The following is a 13,890-nucleotide window of genomic DNA, read 5'->3' on the forward strand; positions in this document are numbered from 1 at the left end:
AGGTATAAGATAATCACACACAACATGATAGAACAATCATAGACAATAATACATACGAAATGAAAATATTCGCAATGGAAACGAATATTTGCTAAACTCAAAAGAAATCAGAGCAAAGCGAAAGCAAATCATAATCAACCAATTACATCAAATCCATAATTCATAAGCAAACCGAACAATAACAATCTCCCAAATAAAAACTTCTCAAATTACATTAAGTTCCACAATGTGAATTAAAAATATAATCACTGAACTACTAAGGAAATCTTAAAATGGATGGAGACTATAAATTCTTAGCATATTCTTCGAAGGAGACCTCTTCGAATGACTTCTCATAGAAAGGCTCTTCAAAAACTAGGTAATCTGAAAGGGGAAGGATAAGGTGAGTAATAGGGGAATGTTACTTAGCGGGATGAACGTCATTCTAACGAGTCATACATGCACAAGTAATCATCTTAACAATTAAATAATACAATTTTTCATAATGTAACATATGATAAATTTCTAAGCATACTCAGTAAACAACTGTAATAAAATTTAATCTATCATTTAAAATAATACATGCAACTTTCAAATGGAAAACATCTATAAACAATTTAAGTCCGTATTTAATGCACGGACCAAGGTACTTTTATACTGGTCCATGTTTTGAATACGGACCAAAACCTTAATTTTCAACAAATTTTTTTTTTTTAAGATGATGCAAAACATAAAATAAAAAAAAGTAAATCTCCCCATTTACTAAAGGAAATATATACGAAAACAAAAAAGAAAAGAAGGCCTAAATCTATACAAAAGGCCTTCAAAGGCTAAAAAAATTACAAGATACCCAAGGGTTGATACATTTTGAAATATTTGTGTCATATACCTCTAATCGTATTGATGCATGCAGATATAGGTGGTTTGAGGTTACTGAATTTTCAAAACTCCATGTACATTGAAATGTACACTTCTTAGGTTGGTGATTGAGGTGGGTGTTATCCTTCCCGTCTCCCCAAATGAACGATCTAGGGGGCTTGAGAGTATCAGCATTCAGGGTTAGATTTTTAAAATTGAAGAAAGTGGTTTGTGCATTGAGATATGAAGTGAATATGAACAAGTGCATTTACAAACATGTATCAACCCTGACAATTTTGAATCAAAATAAAATAAAGAAGTAGATATTACATACATTCCCACAAATAAGGAAACAATAAACACAATGAAGTGAATCCACCAACAAATATGTTAGATACAAAAATAAACACTATGAAAGAAAGTTGAATATATTGTTTTAACAGAAAAATAAAAGAAAATGGCCCAGGAAAATCAGTTTGGACCCACTAACTTTCCCTAGCGGAGTCGTCAAGTTGTATATATGAAATGTTCATCATGTGGAGTTGCCACCATTCTTTTTTAGAAATGGGTGTGAATAGGCACCCAAAATAATTTTAAAATTGATTTTGTCCTTGTAGTGACTCTCATTTATTGGAAAAGGCATGGTATACCTAAGATATAAGTAAAGAGGTCCGGTTAGAGGATAGAGAAGGTATTAGGCACCCCATCCTCTACACCAAAAGTGGTTACCTTGAAACTTGGCCATTATTTTGAAAAAATTTAAGAAAATAAATGAAAATGCATGCTAGAGGTGGTGTGTGCATTAAGTAGAAATATTCTATTAGAAAAGAGATTTGATTTCAATGTAACATTAGGGGCATCCTATGGAAAAAGATGACCTATGTAGCCACGTTATTTCTTATGAATATGAATGTTGATTTGAGCTTTTAAAGAAACTCCATGATAAAGTTTCCTTGAGACCATAACCTTGATGCATCTATGCAAGGTTAGAAACTTAGTGTTTTACCCCAACAAGAGGGTGACATATTTCTTCATGATTTCCATGCATATGTGAGTGAATGCATTGTGTACAACGTGATACATGAGATATAGTAAGGAAAAGAGGACTTCAACCCTTACCCTTTCGATCAAATCTTAGTCCAATCTACTAGAAATGAGAGAGGGTGTGCATTACATCCTAAGGGATTTCTAAAAGAAAAATAAGATGAGGGTTAAAAGTAGAAGATGCAAACTAAACAAAATAAACCTAGTATAACCCACCTTGGCCCTTGAGGTTCTTTGAATAGGCTTGAGTCTTGAGAGGACCTTAAGAATTGAATGTTTTGGTTGATGATACAAGATTGTTGGTTGATAATAAATAAATGAGGAAGCTCTTGGGTTGAAGGTTGGTTTGAGAGGAGATTGGAGAGGTGAGTTGAAATTTTTGTAGAGTTTGGGGTAGAGAAGTAGGGGTTTGAAATCATGAATTATTCATAGAAAATAGGACTATTTATAGAATTTTTGGAGATAAATTAGTCCAACCTTAAAAATAAAGAGAATGGACATGAGGTTTATGTTATTTCTTTTAGATTTTTTATTTATATGAGGGTAAAGGTGACATTTGTAAAGAACCTTTAAAAACATTATGAAAGCTCCCTCGATCCACGGGTTACGGATTCGTTTTTTTGGGTATTGGGAGTCGCCACCTAGTTTTTAGGTCTAGGAACCTAATCATGACTCTAAACAAATAAATAGCACTAATCTACAAAAAAGAAACTACAGGTCCAGGAATCACGTTACGGGATTGGAAGGTGTTAGGTACCAATCCCGTTCGACAAACGCTGGTATGTACTTTTTCCCAAAAATCACATTGCTAAAACAACCTAACAAAAAATAAAATAAATAATAAAATAAAAAATACTATTTTACCTAGGTGATTGCAATAATACATTCCCTCAGAATTGGCGGAGAGCGTTCTCGTGTGAGTTTTTTTACTTTTTCTCCGTCACTGGATTCAATTCCGATCTCCAAGATGAGGTATCTTCCTCTTGGATATAAGTGTTTTCTGATTTTTTGGATATTTTTTAGAAGGTTTCTGGGTGTTTTTGGAGGGTTTCTAAATGTTTTTTAAGCAAAAATTGGGGTTTAGATATTAGATAGGGAGTTGGGCTTTGGATTTAAGGTTTTGGGAAGGCTGGGGGGTATTTCTGACCTCTTTTTCTTAGGATTTATTTTGACCTGCAAGATTGGATTGTGGAGACTCCTATTTATATAATTTTTTGGGAACTTTTCAATTTGACTAAGTCTCTTTTAGATAAGGTGAATTAGGGTTTAATTAGGGTTTTAAAGTAGGGTTTTAGGATTTTGATTCTTACGTACTATGAAAGAATATATTTTTTAAGTTTTTGAGAGAATCCCCTTAATTATATCTTTAATTCTTTGAACCCCCAAATGAAGGGGTCTTTTAATAAATGTCAGGTAGGCTCCCACTTAAATGACCACCACTTAATATGGGCTTAATTAATTTGTTTTAATTATTTAAAAATTTTAATTTAATTTATTAAGATTTCACTTTACGTTAATTAATGCTTTAATTATTAATTTCAAAATTTTAAATTTTTAAGATTGAAAAATTATCGTTTTACCCTCGAAGAGGACTTTTGCGTTGATAAGTCATTTTTTGATGTTTTGGGTTGTTTTGAAATCGGTTTTTTGTAATGAATTAAATGAGAGTATCGGTTTGTGTAATTTATGAATTTTTTATGTGAAATGATCGTGGACCCTATAAAGGACATTTTCGTAATTTTGTCAAATTTTGTGAAAATTGACGAAATGATTTATATAGTTTTAGTCTATTATTTTATGTGTTCGAAAAGGTTTTCCTAAGCGTAGTGCAGGCTCTAGGGATGTTTTGATGTTAGGGGTATTTTAGTAATTTGGTCATTTTTTAGTGATTTTTTTCGTAAAACTTCTTTTTGTCTAAAAAATGATGATTTCTATGTTTTGAAGTCATATTTTCATAGCGTAGCATGATTTCTAAAGTTTTGTTTGCTTGAGACACCTCATCTGAATTTTTGAAACATATCTAGTAACAAATAAAAAATATTGAAATATTCATCCATCATTGGGAATCATCGCAATCGATTTGACGAGTTGATTAATCAAGCGAGTGCAAAAATGAGGTGTCTACAGATACCCCTCTTTGGCAGAGGGTTGAATCAAACTAGATAGTGAATCTATTTTGGTAGATAATGCGATATCTGAATGCCAAAGTTAATGACAGTTCATTTTGCAGCCTGATTTAGCAATTCATCAGGGCATTCGGATCCTTGAAGATAAAACTATCCCCGAACTAAAAATTGTTAGGTCCTTGAGCATGAGCTCTCACTGACGGTGTCAGATCCTTAAATTTTAGAAAATTCTCCCTGACTAATGGAGCAAATGTGCAATTGTGTGCACTTGAAATCGAGATAAATCTCAGATGGTCTGAGCAAAATCTAAGCATTAACTGAGCATAATCTAAGTATAATCTGATCAAAATCTGAGCATAATCTAAGCATAAACTGAGTAAAAGTTGAATGTCTTACTCTACCTACCCTGGGTGAAATAGTAATTAACAATTTTTTTTTTAGGAGTCTTACTCTACCTACTCAGGGTGAAAGAGTAATGAACTTTTTTTTTTTTTTTGAAGTCCTACTCTACCTACTTAGGGTGAAAGAGTAATGGACTAATTTTTTGGGAGTTCTACTCTACATAGTCGGGGTGAAAGATTAATGAACTATTTTTCTTAGGAGTCCTACTCTACCTACTCGGAGTGAAAAAGTAATTAACTAATTTTTGGAGAGTCCACTCTACCTACTCAGAGTGAAAGAGTAATGAACTAATTTTCTAGGGAGTCCTACTCTACCTACTCGGGGTGAAAGAGTAATGAATTGATTTTTTTGAAGAGTCATACTCTATCTACTCGGGGTGAAAGAGTAATGAACTAGTTTTTTATGAAGTTATACTTTACCCACTCAGGGTGAAAGAGTAATGAACTAATTTTCTGAGAAGTCATACTCTACCTACTCGGGGTGAAAGAGTAATGAACTAGTTTTTTGGGAAGTCCTACTCTACCTGCTCGAGGAGTCCTACTCTACCTAATCGGGGTGAAAGAGTAATGAACTAATTTTCTAGAGAGTCCTACTCTACCTACTCAAGGTGAAAGAGTAATGAACTAATTTTCTAGGAATCCTACTCTACCTACTCGGGGTGAAAGACTAATGAACTAATTCTCTAGGAGAAACAAACGAGGGATTAACACCGTATTTGACTTTTTCTTTAAAAAAAAACAAATAGTTGGATTTTATGAAGGTCTAGTCAACATTTTAACTTTCTTTTGAACCTTAGAGGTTTTCAACAAATTGCTATCAAAAGGGTAACCTTTTAATTTAGGGTTAATCTTATCCTTTGGGATTGATTAAGCTACAGAACAAAATGCCCCTAATTTGAAAGAAAACATTACACTAGGAATTGTTATACTCAGTTTGAAAAAGACTGCCCTAGTGTAAAGAGGAAAACTACATACTTTAGAAAAGGAAAATGCCCCTTATTTTGAAGATTTGAAATCTTTGATTATCGCAAACGCAATAAAGGTTTAACTTTTAACCTTGACTTTTTATATTGAAGATTTTGAGTCCGGCTCAAAGAAATTGGAACAAAATATTTCTTTTTGAAATTCATCATAGAATCTGTTCTTTCTCTCTATCGATTCACTTAGGGACATGAAGCTTTTCAGATCAATCATAGACGAGATACTTGTATCCATTGAGTCTATATTTGATTTAAACTAGATATTGAAACTTGATCATTCAGACTTCTAATGTTTCGGATCGGATCGCCTTTTAACTTTTCAACTCCACGGAGAATTTTTGTTCCTCTAATTTTTTCATAGATTGCCCTTTCAGGTTTTCAATCTAGCGAGCTTGCTCTAACTTTTGCCTAGACCATTTTTTCAGGTTTTCGATCTAGCGAGCTTATATTTTTTTATTTTTACTTTGATTATTGTCAAAGCCGTCTTTTTGGATTTTCAACATTGCGAGCTTGCCTTTATTTTTGCCTAAGTCGCCCTTTCGAGTTTTCAACCTTGAGAGCTTGCCTTAATTTTTTCTTAAGTCGCCCTTTCAGGTTTTCAACCTAGTAGGCCTCATTTTTCTTTTTCTTCTATTTTGAACTTCTAGAGTTACTGTCTAATCATGCTTTACTACCTTCCTTGAATTTTTCGGACGGTACTTAGGAGGACTTTCATGGGTAGGCTTAGGACTGGGCATAAAAATAAAGGAATTTTGAGGCTCAAAAATCCGAATGTCCCTTGTGTGGCATTTCTTTTAAATTGTTTCCTCTTTCTTCAAATTTTCTTCTTCATTTTGATAATATTTCTTTTCAATTTTTTTCTTCTTTGTGGGGGAATATATTTTTTATTTTGATGTGGTCGGGCTTGAAGTAACTTCTCAGGTTGCCTACGTACCCTAAAATTTTAAGATCAGACCAAAACGTAGTTCGAATCATTTCCTTCCCTGGGTTAGGTGATCGAGCAGAGAAAGAAAAAAGGATTTTTTCTATTTTGAAAAAGGCTGCAAAGGGTTGAGAAAGAAGATATTGAACTGGGTAACAAGAAATTGATTCGGCTAAAGATGGCCTCTTTAAATGTGGTACTGCTTGATTTGGTCAAGGTTGATTGGTTCTGGTAGTTGAATTTCATCATGATCTGAAGTCTGACGGTTTTTCCAAGTAGTATGAACTTATCTCTTCGATTAGGTTTAGAGTTCCTTCTATAGTCGATGAGGAGGGCTCAATTTTCTTCGAAGTCTGATGGTTAAATCCTTGACTTATAAGTGGCGAACTTTGACCTTCTTGTCAAACGTGCGAATAACTCTTCTTTGATAAGTTTGCATGTGGTACAGAACTCTAAGTTGTTTTTCTTCAATAAATTTTAGTTCTTCATACCCTTGATGGATCTAATCTACTTCTGACAATTGACTTTCCTTTTATATCATATAACAACGAGCACTACAGCTTCCGTAGAAGATCGAGTCGAAGTTTGACATACTAAGGGTGCAAAAGATAATTTCTTATACCAATCTCAATGTGACCGACACCTCTTTTGTGATGATAGTTTCAAGATCTTTGTTGGCCAATTTAATTGCTCCATTGGTCTTATTATGAGAGTTTTATTATGTTGAGAAGTCCAATGTTGATATATTTCGTAACTTCTCATCTGATTATGTGAGTCCATTCTGATTTGTACATGTGGTGTTTCTGTAGGACGAGTATATATTTCGTGTTGAACAACACTTAAGCTTAACCAACATATCCTCATATGACCACACAAGCAAGTTTTTTGAATTTTCTGAATAAATTTATTATCTCTTTGTGTTTCTCTGGGGATAAGTTAGTTCCACTCTAAATTTCTTGGGAATTATTTTTTGTTCCGAGGTCAATGACCTTCGTTTCCTTGATTAGAAGTCAAGCATGACATTTATCTCCTCATTTAGGAGGGGGTTCCTTATTAAGGGAATTTCTCCTTGAAGTCAGTTTATTAGTTAATTCGTTAATGTGCTCGAAAGTATTTAGAAATTTCGTTTATTCAATTGAATTCAGACGGGGAGTCTAACGTCATTGTAAACTCGACAAACTAACTTAACTCAAAAGAAATAAAAAAAATATAGACTTGATTGCTAAATTGATAAAAAAAAAAACTAAACTCAAAACTCAAAAAACTAGAGACAATTACCCACAGCGGGCTTGATTACAGACTGAGAACTCAGGACATCGTTTCCAAGCAAAAAAACTGAGTCTTCTTCTCCAGATTCTTTGTCTTGCTAAAAGACAAAGGTTGCATTTGGTGGCGAGAACATCATTAAGGACCATCACTCTAGTAAGAAGGGGGCTGGGAGGCTTATGATTGACTAAGTGGATGAAAAAAGACTGAGTCAAACAAGAGTTGAGTGTTGGATACCATGTTCAAAGTCTGAGGAGGTTGGTAAGTGGTTAGAGTGTTGCTAGTAACATTTGGCTGCTCAGGGGCAGGGATAGTTACCTTTCTGGTATTAATGAGATCTTAAACTATGTGATGAAGGGAAACGCAACGATTAGTAGGATGAGCGGGATTTTGGTGAAACTCACAAAATAGGTTGGGATTGTGAGAAGTGGGGAGTGTGTTTGGTAAAGGTCGAGGTTGAAGACGTACAATGAGCCCTTTACTTAATAGTTTCTGAAAGACAAGGCTCAAAGACATCCCAAGATCAATGAATTTCCTACATGGTCAAGGTTGACTAGGGTTAACTTGGTTGGTAGACAGGGTGGTAGATTGGACAGGGGTAACAAATGTACTGGCTATATAGGCATAATTAGTGCTAAGCTTAGAATTGGTAAAGGGTTTTTTGAGCTTATCATTAAAAGGATTGGAAAGGACCCCGGAAGCAAAGGCATCTTCCAGTTGGCTATCGGCTTGCAATAGAGACTTGATTGTAGGAAGGTATTGGAAAACTAGATGTCGAACATACCCTTGCAAGAAATTTTTTAAGATAATAGCCACTTGTTCTTTCTCTGAAGGTCGATCCCACATTTCTGCAACCTTGGCTCTCCAACGACCAATGAAATCAGTAAACGTTTCCCCATTCTTCTGTTTAGTTGACTCCAAATCCCTTTTTGAAGTTTCAATCTCGGTACTATATTTGTACTGGTGCCAGAAAGCCTTTGACATATTTTCCCATGTACTTATTATAGTTGGATCTTGAAACATCAGCCATCATAGCGCTGATCCTGATAGAGTTCGTTGAAATAGTAATGTCATCTGTTCATCCCTGAGACCCATAGTGTGCATGTTACTGACTCTTTCACCCTGGGCAGGTAGAGTAGGACTCCCAAAAAAATTAGTTCATTACTCTTTCACTCCGAGTAGGTAGAGTAGAACTTGCAAAAAAAAATTAGTTCATTACTCCTTCTCTCTGGGCAGGTAGAGTAGGACTCCCAAAAAAATTAGTTCATTACTCTTTCACTCTGAGTAGGTAGAGTAGAACTTTCCAAAAAAATTAGTTCATTACTCTTTCACTCTGAGTAGGTAGAGTAGAACTTCCAAAAAAAAATTTAGTTCATTACTCTATCACCCTAAGCAGGTATAGTAGGACTCCGAAAAAAATTAGTTCATTACTCTTTCACTCCGAGTAGGTAGAGTAGAACTTGCAAAAAAAAAATTAGTTCATTACTCCTTCACTCTTGGCAGGTAGAGTAGGTCTCCCAAAAAAATTAGTTCATTACTCTTTCACTCCGAGTAGAACTTTTCAAAAAAATTAGTTTATTACTCTTTCACTCTGAGTAGGTAGAGTAGAACTTCCAAAAAAAAATTTAGTTCATTACTCTTTCACCCTGGGCAGGTAGAGTAGGACTCCCAAAAAAATTAGTTCATTACTTTTTCACTCCGAGTAGGTAGAGTAGAACTTGCAAAAAAAAAATTAGTTTATTACTCCTTCACTCTGGGCAGGTAGAGTAGGACTCCCAAAAAAATTAGTTCATTACTCTTTCACTCCGAGTAGGTAGAGTAGAACTTCCCAAAAAAAAAATTTCGTTCATTACTCTTTCACCCTGGGCAGGTAGAGTAGGACTCCCAAAAAAATTAGTTCATAACTCTTTTACTCCGAGAAGGTAGAGTAGAACTTTCCAAAAAAATTATTTCATTACTCTTTCACTCCGAGTAGGTAGAGTAGAACTTCCAAAAAAAAAATTAGTTCATTACTCTTTCACCCTGGGCAGGTAGAGTAGGACTCCCAAAAAAATTAGTTCATTACTCTTTCACTCCGAGTAGGTAGAGTAGAACTTGCAAAAAAAAAAATTAGTTCATTACTCTTTCACTCCGAGTAGAACTTTTCAAAAAAATTAGTTCATTACTCTTTCACTCTGAGTAGGTAGAGTAGAACTTGCAAAAAAAAATTAGTTCATTACTCTTTCACTCTTTCACCCTGGGCAGGTAGAGTAGGACTCCCAAAAAAATTAGTTCATTACTTTTTCACTCGAGTAGGTAGAGTAGAACTTGCAAAAAAAAAATTAGTTTATTACTCCTTCACTCTGGGCAGGTAGAGTAGGACTCCCAAAAAAATTAGTTCATTACTCTTTCACTCCGAGTAGGTAGAGTAGAACTTCCCAAAAAAAAAATTAGTTCATTACTCTTTCACCCTGAACAGGTAGAGTAGGATTCCCAAAAAATTAGTTAATTACTCTTTCACTCCGAGTAGGTAGAGTAGAACTTCCAAAAAAAAAATTAGTTCATTACTCTTTCACCCTGGGCAGGTAGAGGAGGATTCCTAAAAAATTAGTTCATTACTCTTTCACTCCAAGTAGGTAGAGTAGAACTTCCCAAAAAAATTAGTTCATTACTCTTTCACCCTAGGCAGGTAGAGTAGGACTTCTAAAAAGCTTAGTTCATTACTCTTTCACTCCGAGTAGGTAGAGTAGAACTTCAAAAAAAGTTCATTATATATAGTAGGATATAGTTCATTACTCTTTCACTCCGGGTAGGTAGAGTAGAACTTCCAAAAAAAAAAAAATTTAATTACTCTTTCACTCCGGGTAGGTAGAGTAGAACTTCCAAAAAAAAAAAATTTAATTACTCTTTCACTCCGAGTAGGTAGAGTAGAACTTTTAAAAAAAAAATTAGTTCATTACTCTTTCACCCTGGGCAGGTAGTGTAGTACTCCTAAAAAATTAGTTCATTACTCTTTCACCCTTGGCAGGTAGAGTAGGACTCCTAAAAAATTAGTTCATTACTCTTTCACTCCGAGTAGGTAGAGTAGAACTTCCCAATAAAATTAGTTCATTACTCTTTCACCCTGAGCAGGTAGAGTAAGACTTCTAAAAAGCTTAGTTCATTACTCTTTCACTCCGAGTAGGTAGAGTAGAACTTCCAAAAAAAAAAAAAAATAGTTAATTACTTTTCACTCCGGGTAGGTAGAGTAGAACTTCCCAAAAAAAACATTTCATTACTCTTTCACTCCGAATAGGTAGAGTAGAACTTTCCAAAAAAAAAAATTAGTTCATTACTCTTTCACCCTGGGCAGGTAGAGTAGGACTCCTAAAAAATTAGTTCATTACTCTTTCACTCCGAGTAGGTAGAGTAGAACTTCCCAAAAAAATTAGTTCATTACTCTTTCACCCTGGGCAAGTAGAGTAGGACTTCTAAAAAGCTTAGTTCATTACTCTTTCACTCCGAGTAGGTAGAGTAGAATTTCCAAAAAAAAAAAATAGTTCATTACTCTTTCACTCCGGGTAAGTAGAATAGAACTTCCCAAAAAAAAATTTAGTGCATTACTCTTTCGCTCTGAGTAGGTAGAATAAGACTCAAAAAAATATAAATTCATTACTCTTTCACCTAGAGTAGGTAGAGTATGACATTTTATTTTCTCCCAACTTTTGCTCAGATTTGTCTCAAATATCATTCAAATTTTCTCGAGTTTTGTTTTACTCAGATTTTACTCAATTTCACACAATGCACACACTTGCTCATTTGTTCTTTTAGTCAGGGAGAATTCTTTAAAATTCAAGGATCTGACACTGTCAGTGAGAGTTTGCGCTCAAGGACCTGACAATCTTTTGATTCGGGGAAAGCTTTACCCTCAAGGATCTGAACACCTTGACGAATTGCTAAATCAGGCTGCAAAATGAACTGTCACTAGCTTTGGCATTCGGATATCGCACTATCTACCAAAATAGATTTGCTATCTAGTTTGCTTCAACCCTCTGCCAAAGAGGGGCATCTGTAGACACCCCATTTTTGCCTCCGCCTGATTAATCAACTCGTTAACCCGATCGCAATAATTCCCAATGATGGATGTGTATTCCATTGCTTTATTTTGTTACCAGATGTGTTTCAGAAATCCAGATGAGGTATCTCAAATTGACAAAACCTTAGAAACCACGCTACGCTAGGAAAATACAACTCCAGAAACATAAAAATCATCATCTTGCAGACCAAAAAGAAGCTTCACGATAAAAATCACTAAAAAATTGACCAAATTACCAAAATACCCCTAATCTCAAAAAAACTCTAGAGCCTATGTTACGCTTAGGAAAACTCTCTCAAACACATAAAATAACAAATCAAAATCAAATAAATTCACACAATTTTAACAGAATTCGATAAAATTACGAAAATGCCCCTCATAAAATTCACGTTCATTTGACACAAAAAACTTCATAAATGACACAAACCAATAGTTCCATTGAATTCCTTACGAAAAATCAATTCTAAAACATCCTAGAACATTAAAAACTGACTTAAAACGTGAAAAGTCCTCTCCGAGGGCAAAACGGTAATTTCACAATTTTCATAATTAAAATTTTCGAAATTAATAAATAAAATATTAAATAATTAAAATGAAACATTAATGAAATTAATTTAAAATTTTGAACTAAAAAAATCGATCAATCAGGCTCTCATGAAAAATTGTTGAGGGTTCGTGAGATATTTCTTTAAGGACCCCTCTATTTGGGGGTCCAAAGAATTAAAGATATAATAGAGGGGAGTGCTCCAAAAATTTAAAGTCAATCAAACAAGACTAAAGTCAAGATATTAAAGTCAATCAAATAAGACTAAAGTCAAAATTAAAGTCAATTAAGTAAGACTAAAGTCAAGTATTAAAGTCAATCTCATAAGACTAAAGTCAAAACCCTAAATCAAAACCCTAATCTAAATTAATCAAGTCAATCTCATAAGACTAAGGACAAAACCCTAAATCAAAATCCTAATCTAAACTAATCAAGTCAATCTCATAAGACTAAAGTCAAAATCCTAAGTCAAAGTCCTAAAGACTAAGTCCATCTCATGAGACCAAAGTCAAAACCCTAATTAAAACTCTAAAAGAAACCCTAATTAAACCCTAATGCTTCTAAAAACTTTATAAATAGGAGCCTCCACACCCTATTTTCGTATCAAAGAAAAAACCCTAGAAAAAGTTGGTGAAGAAGCCTCCACAACCTCCCAAAACCCTAATTTTGGAGTCTCAACTCCTTACCTAACACCCCTGCTTCGATTTTAGCCTAAAAAACACTCAAAAACCTCTCAAAAACATCCCAAAAATCTACAACAAATTCGAATCACCCAGATCCAAGAAGGAGATACCTTACCTCGGAGATCAGGAATCAGATCTGGAGATAGAACGAAGTAAGGAATACGGTACAAGGAGTCATTTTCACCAGATCTGAGGGAATAACACTTTTGCAGATCGAAGGTAAGATTTTTCATTATTTTTTAATTTAGGTTTGTCATTAGCGATGTAGATTTATTTGGAATAAGTAGAGACCGACAATGGCCGGGCGGGGTTGGTGCCTAACACCTTCCAACCCCGTAACATGATCCCCGGATTCAGATTTTCTGTAGAAGATTAGTTTATTATCCGTTTTAGAATCAGTTTGATTCCTAGACCATAATAACTAGGTGGCGACTCCCAAACCTCAAGGGTCAAAAGTGGATCCGCGTACCCCGCGGATCGAGGGCGCTTTCAGTGGGTTAGGAGATGGACTTGATTTATGGATAATGGGTATTATGGCTATGGACTTTGGGTTAATGTCTTAGGGTGACTTGGCTCGATTAGGATATAGACTTTGTTTATGGACTTGGGTTAAGGTAAAGGTGATGAATCGATTAATGGAGAATGTATATGAATTCGGATTGGATTATGAAAGTGGTATGGAATTAGATTGGATTAGGGACAAGTTTGAGCATGCAAAACTATATGAGATGATGCATAGGTGCATGTATGCATGAGGAAAATATGTTAAGTGACAATTTTATACAACGTGGGCCCATTGAAAGGTTTTGAATTTTTAATCGAAATCAACTTAAAATTTTCAGAAATTCCTAATGGATTCATGGAAATAGGGGTGTTGACAATGATTTTACAGCTTACAATAGGACAAATGCTCATGTCACTCTAATGTGGGTGCATCGATATACCTTTCAAGGTTACTAGAGTTGTGATTTTTATGAATGATGTCGCATTCCATGAAGAGATCGGGCCACGCATTATTACCTTGTTAGTTATA

The sequence above is a fragment of the Akebia trifoliata genome, chromosome 12, assembly GCF_017979445.1.
Source record: "Akebia trifoliata isolate Shusen 1 chromosome 12, ASM1797944v1, whole genome shotgun sequence".
In the NCBI taxonomy this organism is placed as follows: Eukaryota; Viridiplantae; Streptophyta; class Magnoliopsida; order Ranunculales; family Lardizabalaceae; genus Akebia; species Akebia trifoliata.